A 13,923-nucleotide genomic window follows, 5' to 3' on the forward strand; every position below is an offset into this window, starting at 1 on the left:
ACACCAGGCAGGTCCGAGATACTGTTGTGAAGAAGTTTAAAGCCGGATTTGGATACAAAAAGATTTCCCAAGCTTTAAACATCCCAAGGAGCACTGTGCAAGCGATAAGATTGAAATGGAAGGAGTATCAGACCACTGCAAATCTACCAAGACCTGGCCGTCCCTCTAAACTTTCAGCTCATACAAGGAGAAGACTGATCAGAGATGCAGCCAAGAGGCCCATGATCACTCTGGATGAACTGCAGAGATCTACAGCTGAGGTGGGAGACTCTGTCCATAGGACAACAATCAGTCGTATATTGCACAAATCTGGCCTTTATGGAAGAGTGGCAAGAAGAAAGCCATTTCTTAAAGATATCCATAAAAAGTGGCGTTTAAAGTTTGCCACAAGCCACCTGGGAGACACACCAAACATGTGGAAGAAGGTGCTCTGGTCAGATGAAACCAAAATTGAACTTTTTGGCAACAATGCAAAACGTTATGTTTGGCGTAAAAGCAACACCGCTCATCACCCTGAACACACCATCCCCACTGTCAAACATGGTGGTGGCAGCATCATGGTTTGGGCCTGCTTTTCTTCAGCAGGGACAGGGAAGATGGTTCAAATTGATGGGAAGATGGATGGAGCCAAACACAGGACCATTCTGGAAGAAAACCTGATGGAGTCTGCAAAAGACCTGAGACTGGGACGGAGATTTGTCTTCCAACAAGACAATGATCCAAAACATAAAGCAAAATCTACAATGGAATGGTTCAAAAATAAACATATCCAGGTGTTAGAATGGCCAAGTCAAAGTCCAGACCTGAATCCAATCGAGAATCTGTGGAAAGAACTGAAAACTGCTGTTCACAAATGCTCTCCATCCAACCTCATTGAGCTCGAGCTGTTTTGCAAGGAGGAATGGGAAAAAATGTCAGTCTCTCGATGTGCAAAACTGATAGAGACATACCCCAAGCGACTTACAGCTGTAATCACAGCAAAAGGTGGCGCTACAAAGTATTAACTTAAGGGGGCTGAATAATTTTGCACGCCCAATTTTTCAGTTTTTGATTTGTTAAAAAAGTTTGAAATATCCAATAAATGTTGTTCCACTTCATGATTGTGTCCCACTTGTTGATTCTTCACAAAAAAATACAGTTTTATATCTTTATGTTTGAAGCCTGAAATGTGGTAAAAGGTCACAAAGTTCAAGGGGGCCGAATACTTTCGCAAGGCACTGTAATTGCAATTCATCTGATCACTCTTCATAACATTCTGGATTATATGCAAATTGCCATCATACAAACTGAAGCAGCAGACTTAGTGAAAATTAATATTTGTGTAATTCTCAACTTTTGGCCACGACTGTATATGGATATAAATATTTACCTCAAAAATATATGGGGGATTGGAAATGATTCAGACAATTACATTGATGGAAGCAATCCATACGCAATTTTAAAGATGATCCACCCCCTAAAAGAAGAAATAATAGAAATACATTTTAAATGTATTATAGTCATATACCTCAATTAGTCTCTAATAGCTAGAGACAAAGCCCTGTGGTTGGTCCATAAAATTCAGCGAAGTCCTCTGTGGCCTATGGGGAAAAATAGGGAGGCTATTAGGAGAGTTCTTGAATCCAATCAGGCTCTTTGCAGGAATCCAAAATGGATAGACCGGTGCACTAAGCAATGCTACTCAAGGGCTTAATTAGAAAGATGCTTTGCTATTGTTGGTTTTCAGGAATTAGTACACTCTGCCTGCCCTGATAATGAAATTGGCTGCAAAATGAAATTGTTTGGACTGCCTTCGCGCTGCTAGGCCCGATAGTGCTTGTCAACACTATTGTTTCCCTCTTGCAAAGCCCCTATATCGTTGTCAGGGATAGGAAGACCGCTCCACTGCAGCACCACTCAGGTCTGACTGTCTGTCGGCTATAACAAGGCCTGCCACACCAGTAGAGACTGGAGAGCCCCACATTAAGGCCTCTCTTGAATTAGGAAAACCCACAGTTCACCACCTACAGCCGAATGTTCAAGATCACCTCGGCACTCATTCAATTTCATCATTCATTCAGTCCATGAACTCCAGTGCTCTTTCATGCTGTTTGGACATTGCATCTGCACTCCTTTTTCCTTCTCCCTTCTCACTTGGAATGTTTGACCTGAATCATGGCAGGCAGCCATGCAGTGATCGCAGCAGTTCACATCTGCTGTGTAAGGGAGCAGACGAAGAGGCGATGAAGATGTACGACTCTGAAGCAGGTTTCAATGGCACTCCCAGGGCTCAGCAGAAAGCAGCAGTCCAAGCCGCACATGGGACTCGACTGGTAATTGTGTAGCATTTTGCTGCAAAAAACACCAGCATTTCCCTGCATTTCACTGTATATGACCCATTCACAAATGGTGTTGCTCCCAAACTGACCTGAAATGGCAGATATTTTTGTTGCTATGCTGGCATTAAGAGTCCCAGGTGCATGGTGCAGGTCTGGCAAGATGGAGGTAATGGGAGTGTGAGAAAGAGAAAGGAGAGAGAAGTGGGGGTGTACCACACTGTGGCCAAGATAAAGTGATATTGGATGGCAGTGAAAACAAAAGTACCTCATTTGTTTTGGCATGGCAACTCCTTCGGATAGCTGAATAGACAGTACTGAGGAATGCCTCCTCAACCTTTTTTGTTTGTTTACTATGCTGTAATTTCATGTTTTTTTCTGGGTTACGTTCGAGAAACACTTCAACTTGATCATGACTCTTATTATTTTGTGTTTAATGTGTATTTTGTATCTTAATGCTGTTGTTACATCTTGTTCCCATGGGTTGGCCTCTTTTGACTTTAGATACTCAAACAATTGCTGTGTTAAACAATGTTAGGTTAGTTAAGAACCCAACCAAACAAAACCCCATGCTTGATATTGGAGTAACTGGATTTTTCTGTTGGGCGAGGCCGGAATTCATTCAGTTGGGCTAGGGGTAGTAGAATGCCGGGCATCCGACACAGTTATGCTTGAGCTCTTTTCAATTTGGGTTTGGCCTGCTTCAGCCTCCGGCCGCTAGCATAGCGCTAATGAAAGTCACATTAGCCTAAGCCGTTCAATAGTGGTTTTCATAGCTGCGCGGGAGGCTAATGTTCTTAGCCAAATCCTGCAAGGATGTCCCCCTCTTCCACTCTTAAGGCAGCTGGAGGTCGTTCTCTCAGCTCCCTCTCAGTTCATGTGGGTATTGAAATGAAGAATGTCACCTGTTTTTTTATTTATTCAAGCTCAGCTATATCTGTTGTGGATAAAACTCCCTTTGGTCAAATGGATGGTTTGGAGGCTTTCAGTTTGGGAGGCTTGAAATGTTGATGAGGGGAAGGATGGTTGAAGGGTGCAAATACAGTCAATTCTGTGGAATGCGGTAAGGATAAAAAAAAAAAGTAATCTGACTTATTGATGAATTTAGTTGCATTCAGCACGTTGACTACTGCTATTTCATTTTGTTTGAATAACACATTGTACTAATTTATGGTTGATTGTTTTGCAATATGGTGACGGATGATTGTTGAATCTTTTGTAATTTTCTACAAGACCTCACCCCCGACCCTCCGAACGCAATCGTTCTTAAGGATTCATAATGTTTTTGCTGCTCCCTTCCACTAAGAGGGATATGTTATAAGGAGGTCAGGGGAGTCTCTCCATACCAAACGAGATGGATGTGTTGGATTTTCTCGCACTGTGACCTGAGATAGTACAGCACCCCCCCCCACCCCCCCGCCCTCCCAGGCCGTGCCCTAAATGGCACTATATTTCCTATTTAGTGCGCTACCTTTGACCAAAGAAAAAGTAGTGCACTAAATTGGTAATAGTGTGCCATTTGGGATGCATACTACTCCCAGCCAGGCCTGTAGTCTCTCAGACCTTTGATCTCTAGCTGGTGTGAAAAGACCAAGGGAAGTCCAACACTGCATGATCTCCTGCAAGGATAGCTTACAGTGCCTTCAGAAAGTATTCAAACCCCTTGACTTTTTCCTGATTTTTGTTGTTTTACACCCTGAATTTATAATTGATCAAATTTAGATTTTGCGGTCACTTGCCTACACACAATACCCCATAATGTCAAAGTGGAATTCTGGTTTTAGAAAATTAAAAGCTTAAATTTCTCAAGTCAATAAATAAGTATTCAACCCCTTTGTTATGGCATGCCTAAATAAGTTCAGGAGTAAAAATGTGCTTAACAAGTCACATAATAAGTTGCATGCAGTCTTTGTGCAATAATAGTGTTTAACATGTTTTTTGAATGACTACTACATCTCTGTACCCCATACATACAATTATCTGTAAGGTCCCTCATTCTAGCAGTGAATTTCAAACACCTATTGGTAGATGGGTAAACATTTTAAAAAGCAGACATTGAATATCCCTTTGAGCATGATGAAGTTATTAATTAGACTTTGGATGTTGTATCAATACACCCAGTCACCACAAAGATACAGAGGCCAATGGCGACTTTAAAACAGTTACATGAGTTTATTAATGGCTGTGATAGGAGAAATGGATGGATCATCAACATTGTAGTTACTCCACAATACTATTCTAATGACATAGTGAAAAGAAGGAAGCCTGTACATAATATAAATATTCCAAAACATTCATCCTGTTTGCAACAAGGGACTGAAGTAATACTGCAAAAAAAATGTGGCAATTCACATTTCGTTTTGAATGTTAGGGCTGTCCCCAATTTAAAAAAAATATAGGTTGACCGAGAGTCGTCTTTTCAAATGTCTCCTTTTCAATATCCAGTGCATTCGAGAAGTATTCAGACCCCTTTTCCCACATTTTGTTACATTACAGCCTTATTCTAAAAATGATTAAATACATTGTTTTCCTCATCAATCTACACACAATACCACATAATTACAAAGTGAAAACAGGTTTTTAGAAATATTTGCAAATGGATTAAAAATAAAACACTGAAATAGCTTTCAGTCTATACAGTATAGACACATCATATGTGTTTTAATCAAATCAACTATATGCAGTGAGCTTGTCTGATGCTTTAAGCAAACTGTTTGATGAAATAATTTGGACACACAAATGACTAAAGGTAGTCCGACCGCAATTGATTTGATTGCGCCGGGCCAGCTCAGTCTTGCTGCGCTATGTTAAAAAAATAACAGTGAGTGACTGTGACTAGCACCCATTGTTTCTGTCTCCTCCCTACTGCAGCGACCACCACAGAACATCAGCAATGTTTAAAACATTCCCTCAACCCTTGCTCTCCTTTATGTGACACATGTATGCGTCGCATCAACGTGACCAATACGGACTGACCTATAGCATATCATAGTCACACCAATAAATTGGTTATAACAAACTCTGAACACCGAAACACGTGACAGCAAAATGCAGAGGACGTGACTAATAACCTCGAAAACAGGGGAATGTTTACTGGCTGCTCAGGAGGTAAAGGGGAAGTCCGATGTGTGGAATACATTTGACTAGTTGTGGGTAACACTGGAGATAAAGAAAAAGAAGGTAAGAAGCAAGCACTGTGCATATTATGTGTGCCAAACAGGTGCTGTTAGATTACAATATAATTTATCTGACCGTTTGGAACAACATAAACCACACTAAATAAATTGTAAGTATACCAGAGAGTCTGTTGTAACGTTTCATTTGAATTTTGTTGTAAAGCCTTAATTACAGCAAAGACTACAACCAGTCGCATTCGTTGTGAATGAAATTTTCCAAAATGGAAAGGTTTATTTATTGTTTCCGCTAATTATTCAAGGGTTGCTTTGTTATAATGGGTGGGATAATGGGTGGGCTGGACATACCGAGAGATGAGTTTGGATTGGTCTGCGTGTAGCATGCTTCTGTCTATAACATGAGCTGCTCAATATGTGTAGGTTATCCTTTCTAATGTGGATTATTTAAATATATATACAGTGCCTTGCGAAAGTATTCGGCCCCCTTGAACTTTGCGACCTTTTGCCACATTTCAGGCTTCAAACATAAAGATATAAAACTGTACTTTTTTGTGAAGAATCAACAACAAGTGGGACACAATCATGAAGTGGAACGACATTTATTGGATATTTCAAACTTTTTTAACAAATAAAAAACTGAAAAATTGGGCGTGCAAAATTATTCAGCCCCCTTAAGTTAATACTTTGTAGTGCCACCTTTTGCTGCGATTACAGCTGTAAGTCGCTTGGGGTATGTCTCTATCAGTTTTGCACATCGAGAGACAGAATTTTTTTCCCATTCTTCTTTGCAAAACAGCTCGAGCTCAGTGAGGTTGGATGGAGAGCATTTGTGAACAGCAGTTTTCAGTTCTTTCCACAGATTCTCGATTGGATTCAGGTCTGGACTTTGACTTGGCCATTCTAACACCTGGATATGTTTATTTTTGAACCATTCCATTGTAGATTTTGCTTTATGTTTTGGATCATTGTCTTGTTGGAAGACAAATCTCCGTCCCAGTCTCAGGTCTTTTGCAGACTCCATCAGGTTTTCTTCCAGAATGGTCCTGTATTTGGCTCCATCCATCTTCCCATCAATTTTAACCATCTTCCCTGTCCCTGCTGAAGAAAAGCAGGCCCAAACCATGATGCTGCCACCACCATGTTTGACAGTGGGGATGGTGTGTTCAGGGTGATGGGCTGTGTTGCTTTTACGCCAAACATAACGTTTTGCATCGTTGCCAAAAAGTTCAATTTTGGTTTAATCTGACCAGAGCACCTTCTTCCACATGTTTGGTGTGTCTCCCAGGTGGCTTGTGGCAAACTTTAAACAACACTTTTTATGGATATCTTTAAGAAATGGCTTTCTTCTTGCCACTCTTCCATAAAGGCCAGATTTGTGCAATATACGACTGATTGTTGTCCTATGGACAGAGTCTCCAACTTCAGCTGTAGATCTCTGCAGTTCATCCAGAGTGATCATGGGCCTCTTGGCTGCATCTCTGATCAGTCTTCTCCTTGTATGAGCTGAAAGTTTAGAGGGACGGCCAGGTCTTGGTAGATTTGCAGTGTTCTGATACTCCTTCCATTTCAATATTATCGCTTGCACAGTGCTCCTTGGGATGTTTAAAGCTTGGGAAATCTTTTTGTATCCAAATCCGGCTTTAAACTTCTTCACAACAGTATCTCGGACCTGCCTGGTGTGTTCCTTGTTCTTCATGATGCTCTCTGCGCTTTTAACGGACCTCTGAGACTATCACAGTGCAGGTGCATTTATACGGAGACTTGATTACACACAGGTGGATTGTATTTATCATCATTAGTCATTTAGGTCAACATTGGATCGTTCAGAGATCCTCACTGAACTTCTGGAGAGAGTTTGCTGCACTGAAAGTAAAGAGGCTGAATAATTTTGCACGCCCAATTTTTCAGTTTTTGATTTGTTAAAGTTTGAATTATCCAATAAATGTCGTTCCACTTCATGATTGTGTCCCACTTGTTGTTGATTCTTCAGTTTTATATCTTTATGTTTGAAGCCTGAAATGTGGCAAAAGGTCGCAAAGTTCAAGGGGGCCGAATACTTTCGCAAGGCACTGTATATATATATATCACAAAGGACTGCAAATGTGTTGTTAATGCTCTCAACTTTCTGGAGGACCGAGTTTTGAAAATCAGTGGAATGGCCAGTGGAAGCAGAGTATGATAGCAAGGAGTTGGGGGAAATTCTACCGTTTGATTGCAAATATGCGCAGGGAGTCGAATAGATATCACACAGAAGGCTGTTGTATAAAACACCTGTCTCCGGATTACATCTTCAAACTACAGTGGTCCATCAATTAAAAGATCTGAGATTATGCCGCGAGACATAGAGGTAATTTGTGGTTTAGTATGTTACCCTGCGTCAATGCTTCATTGCTCCAGCACTGATTATGCTTTCAGGTACAGTGTAAAGCATTGGTCCCAAGGCGCTAATGTGTCTCTCACTGAATTAATGCTGTCAATGAATGGGCAATACAAACCAAATAGAAACTGATAATTGTGCACGACTTCACAATTGGATTTGAATTAACTGAATGATGAGGATGAAGAAGAAGAGGGTGATTGAATTTAGAACAATAGTGTAAGAATTGCTATTCCTCTGTTCTGCACGCACACCCGGGGTGTGGGGTATGTTTGGCAGCATCAGTGAATGATGCTTTGTTACGAAATAGGAAGCCAATTCTAGATTTAACTTTGGATTGGAGATGTTTGATGTGGGTCTGGAAGGAGAATTTACAGTCTAACCAGACACCTAGGTATTTGTAGTTGTCCACGTATTCTAAGTCAGAGCCGTCCAGAGTAGTGATGTTGGACAGGCGGGCAGGTGCAGGGAGTATTCGGTTGAAGAGCATGCATTTAGTTTTACTTGTATTTAAGAGCAATTGGAGGCCACGGAAGGAGAGTTGTATGGTATTGAAGCTTGCCTGGAGGGTTGTTAACACAGTCCAAAGAAGGCCAGAAGTATACAGAATGGTGTCGTCTGCGGAGAGGTGGATCAGAGACTCACCAGCAGCAAGAGCGACATCATTGATGTTTACAAAGAAGAGAGTCGGTCCAAGAATTGAACAATTTGACACACTGAACTCTATCAGAGAAGTAGTTGGTGAACCAGGCGAGACAATCATTTGAGAAACCAAGGCTGTTGAGTCTGCCGATGAGGATGTGGTGATTGACAGAGTCGAAAGCCTTGGCCAGATCAATGAATATACGGCTGCACAGTAATGTTTCTAATCGATGGCGGTTAAAATATCGTTTAGGACCTTGAGCATGGCTGAGGTGCACCCATGACCAGCTCTGAAACCAGATTGCATAGCAGAGAGTTTATGGTGAGATTCGAAATGGTCGGTAATCTGTTTGTTGACTTGGCTTTCGAAGACCTTAGAAAGGCAGGGTAGGATAGATATAGGTCTGTAGCAGTTTGGGTCAAGAGTGTCCCCCCCTTTGAAGAGGGGGATGACCGCAGCTGCTTTCCAATCTTTGGGAATCTCAGACAACATGAAAGATAGGTTGAACAGGCTAGTAATAGGGGTGGCAACAGTTTCGGCAGATAATTTTTAGAAAGAAAGGGTCCAGATTGTCTAGCCCGGCTGATTTGTAGGGGTCCAGATTTTGCAGCTCTTTCAGAACATCAGCTGACTGGATTTGGGAGAAGGAGAAATGGGGAAGGCTTGGGCGAGTTGCTGTGGGGGGTGCAGTGCTGTTGACCGGGGTAGGGGTAGCCAGGTGGAAACATGGCCAGCCGTAGAAAAATGCTTATTGAAATTCTCAATTATAGTGGATTTATCAGTGGTGACAGTGTTTCCTATCTTGTGGGCAGCTGGGAGGAGGTGTTCTTATTCTCCATGGACTTTACAGTGTCCCAGAACCTTTTTGAGTTAGTGTTGCAGGAAGCAAATTTCTGCTTGAAAAAGCTAGCCTTGGCTTTTCTAACTGTGTATAATGGTTTCTAGCTTCTATGAAAAGCTGCATGAAAAGCTGCATATCACGGGGGCTGTTTGATGCTAATGCAGAACTCCATAGGATGTTTTTGTGTTGGTTAAGGGCAGTCCGGTCTGGGGAGAACCAAGGGCTATATCTGTTCCTGGTTCTACATTTCTTGAAAGGGGCAAGCTTATTTAAGATGGTTAGGAAGGCATTTAAAAAAAACAGGCATCCTCTACTGACGGGATGAGATCAATATCCTTCCAGGATACCCCAGCCTGCTCGCTGAAGTGTTTCAGGGAGCATTTGACAGTGATGAGTGGAGGTCGTATGACCGCTGACCCATTACGGAAGCAGGCAATGAGGCAGTGATCGCTGAGATCTTGGTTGAAGACAGCAGAGGTGTATTTAGAGGGCAAGTTGGTTAGGATGATATCTATGAGGGTGCCCGTGTTTACGACTTTGGGGAGGTACCTGGTAGGTTCATTGATAATTTGTGTGAGATTGAGGGCATCAAGCTTAGATTGTAGGATGCCTGGGGTGTTAAGCATGTTCCAGTTTAGGTCGCCTAGCAGCACAAGCTCTGAAGATAGATGGGGGGCAATCAGTTCACATATGGTGTCCAGAGCACAGCTGGGGGCAGAGGGTGGTCTATAGCAGGCGGCAACGGTGAGAGACTTGTTTTTAGAGAGGTGGATTTTTAAAAGTAGAAGTTCAAATTGTTTGGGTACAGATCTGGATAGTAGGACAGAACTCTGCAGGCTATCTTTGCAGTAGATTGCAACACCGCCCCTTTTGGCAATTCTATCTTGTCTGAAAATGTTGTAGTTTGGGATGAAAATTTCAGAATTTTTTGTGGTCTTCCTAAGCCAGGATTCAGACACAGTTAGAACATCCGAGTGTGCTAAAGCATTGAATAAAACAAACTTAGGGAGGAGGCTTCTAATGTTAACATGCTTGAAACCAAGGCTATTATTACGGTTACAGAAGTCAACAAAAGAGAGCGCCTGGGGAATAGGAGTGGAGCTAGGCACTACAGGGCCTGGATTCACCTCTACATCACCAGAGGAAAAGAGGAGGAGTAGGAAAAGGGTACGGCTAAAAGCAATGAGAATTGGTCGTCTAGAACGTCTGGAAAAGAGAGTAAAAGGAGGTTTCTGGGGGTGATAAAATAGCTTCAAGGTATAATGTACAGACAAAGGTATGGTAGGATGTGAATACAGTGGAGGTAAACCTAGGTATTGAGTGATGATGAAAGAGATATTGTCTCTAGAAACATAATTGAAACCAGGAAATGTCATAGCATGTGTGGGTGGTGGAACTAATAGGTTGGATAAGGTATAGTGAGCAGGACTAGAGGCTCTACAGTGAAATAAGCCAATAAACACTAACCAGAACATCAATGGGCAAGGCATATTGACATTAAGGAGAGGCATGCTTAGTCGAGTGATCAAAAGGGTCCAGTGAGTAGTGAGGTTGGTTGCGGTCACGGCGATTCAGACAGCTAGCCGGGCCATCGGTAGCAAGCTAGCATAGGATGGAGGTCTGTTTTTAGCCACCTCGTGCATTTCCGTCGGTAGGATTAGTGGGGTTCCGTGTGGTAGAGGGGATCAATCCAATTTGCAAAAAAATAGATATAGTTATAGAGGCCCAAAAAAGAAAAAAGAAAAAGATTTTGGTCCGATAGGTCTATTCAGATAGCAGCCGAAAAGACAGCTAACGATTAGCGGACCGCAGATGGGCATTCAGGTAACGTTGCGACGGAGGAGCCAGCTGGATAACTCCCTCGGGCAGATAACGTCGGAAGTCCAGTTGTGAAGGCCCGGTGGGGCTCCGCGTTGGCAGTAAAATGGGTCCAGATAGGTGATTGTAGCCCAGGAGTGACTGATGGAACTCTTCAGCTGGCTAGCTCCGGAATAATTGATGTTTGCTCCGGAATCGACGTAAGCCGATAGTCACACGGATAGCAGCTAGCTAGCTAGCAGCTAGCTTCTGGTTAGCTTTTGGCTAGCTTCTGGTTAGCTTCTTGCTAGCTTCTGGTTAGCTTCTATGGAGGATTACAGATTTGAGGTAAATAATACTAAGCTTTTGGCTAGCTTTTGGCTAGCTTCTGGTTAACTTTTGGCTAGCTTCTGGCTAGCTTTTGGCTAGCTTCTGGTTAGCTTTTGGCTAGCTTCTGGTTAGCTTCTTGCTAGCTTCTGGTTAGCTTCTATGGAGGATTACAGACTTTAGGTAAATAATACTTTATTTTTTTAAATATAATTTAGTGAGGCGGGTTGCAGGAGAGTGTTTTGAAGATGAGTTTATGGAAAATAAAAAAAGATGTATAAAAAGGTATGCAAAGAAAGTTGTAAATATATATATATATATATATATATATATATATATATATGTAAATATATATATATATATATATATATATATATATATATATATATATATATATATATATATATATATATATATATATATATATATATATATATACGGGACACGACAAGACGAGGACATCTTGGATTGTAGAAAGCTGGTGGTTCCTTTTAACATGAGTCTTCAATATTCCCAAGTAAGAAGTTTTAGGTTGTAGTTATTATAGGAATTATAGGACTATTTCTCTCTATACCGTTTGTATTTCATTAACCTTTGACTATTGCATGTTCTTATAGGCACTTTAGTATTGCCGGTGTAACAGTATAGCTTCCGTCCCTCTCCTCGCTCCTCCCTGGGCTCAAACCAGCAACACAATAACAACAGCCACCATCGAAGCAGCATTACCCATGCAGAGCAAGGGGAACAACTACTAGAAGGCTCATAGCGAGTGACGTTTGAAACGCTATTAGTGCGTGCTTCACTTCGGTTACACCAGCCTCATCTCGGGAGTTGATAGGCTTGAAGTTATAAACAGCGCAATATTTGACGCACAACGAAGAGCTGCTGGCAAAACGCACGAAAGTGCTGTTAGAATGAATGTTTACGCGCCTGCTTCTGCCTACCACCGCTCAGTCAGATACTTAGATACTTGTATGCTCAGTCAGATTATATGCATAGTAATATCATCAACCATGTGTAGTTAACTAGTGATAATGATTGATTGTTTTTTATAAGGTAAGTTTAATGCTAGCTAGCAACTTACCTTGGCTTACTGCATTCGCGTAACAGACAGTCTTCTTGTGGAGTGCAACGAGACAGAGGCAGGTCGTTAATTGCGTTAGACTAGTTAACTGTAAGGTTGCGAGATTGGGTCCCCCAAGCTGACAAGACAAAAATCTGTCGTTCTGCCCCTGAACAAGGCAGTTAACCCACCTTTTCTAGGCCGTCATTGAAAATAAGAATGTGTTCTGACTTGGCGTAGTTAAATAAAGGTATAAAAAAATAAAAAAAATAATCGGCACCCAAAAATTCCGATTGGTTACAATTTTATGAAAACTTGAAATCGGCCCCAATTAATCGGTTCGACCTCTATTACTGTAAACTGTTGTTACACTATGGTTTTTATTCTATGTGAAAATGTCGATTATATTCCATGATATTCTTAACATATACGTTCTGACTGAATATAAGCAGCTAGTGATGTCCACTAAATAAACAAGTTGATGGCTCAGTCATATAGCTTCGGTACTAGCATAGATAAAATACAACAACAACAAAAAGTTTCACAAATTTTCAAGTCCTGAGCTATTTAATTGCTACGTTTTATTTATTACATTTTCTTGTGGAATGTTATTGAATAGATAGCAACTATAGAAACAAGCATCTGGTGGAGCATGGAATGAAAGTGCTCTGTACTGTAGGTATACTACAACACTGTGGGCACGGTGGAAATGGGTTTAGCAGCCTTTCCAATTAATTGGAATACAAAAGAAGCCATCCACCATTGATGACAATGTTTTTCTTTTCACTGAATCTCCATTAGGATATTGGTTAGGCTACAGTCAGGCTGTGGAAGGAAACGTTCGGATTATTTTACTCTTCACTTGCAGTCGCTTAGCAGGCTAGGCCTAATCCCTAACCAAAAGCCTGTGACTCGTCTTAATCAATCAATATGATTTCACTGAATCTCCGTCTGTATATTTGGTTAATTCTCTGGCTGGTCAAATAGGTGGAGGCGATATAGCTAATCTACTATTTTGCTCAATCGCGTACAGTATAGTCAACTCCAAACGCTGTGAAACACAGTATGAACACGAGACTCACATTTTGCAATTCATTTTGTTGTTTCGTTATTCATTGCTCCCTTTGTTATTTCATTTTCGTTTTTTTTAATAAAAAGCTATGAACAAATTAATGATTTGTTAGATATTGAAGTAGCAATTGAACGGCAACACTTTGGAGATTACGGGGAAAGGATCAGACCAAATGTGAGGATAGAACAGTTCACCTGATACAAGATTAAAGGAAGAAATGTCTCAATATCACAGACCTGATTTGCCCTAGCTAAACATACATCAACCCCCTACAAAATATGTCAATTTATTATAATAGGTCATGATTTATATATTTCCAAAAGAAAGAGGCATATATATGATTTGTTCATCAAC

The sequence above is a fragment of the Oncorhynchus kisutch genome, linkage group LG14 (assembly GCF_002021735.2).
Source record: "Oncorhynchus kisutch isolate 150728-3 linkage group LG14, Okis_V2, whole genome shotgun sequence".
Lineage (NCBI taxonomy): Eukaryota > Metazoa > Chordata > Actinopteri > Salmoniformes > Salmonidae > Oncorhynchus > Oncorhynchus kisutch.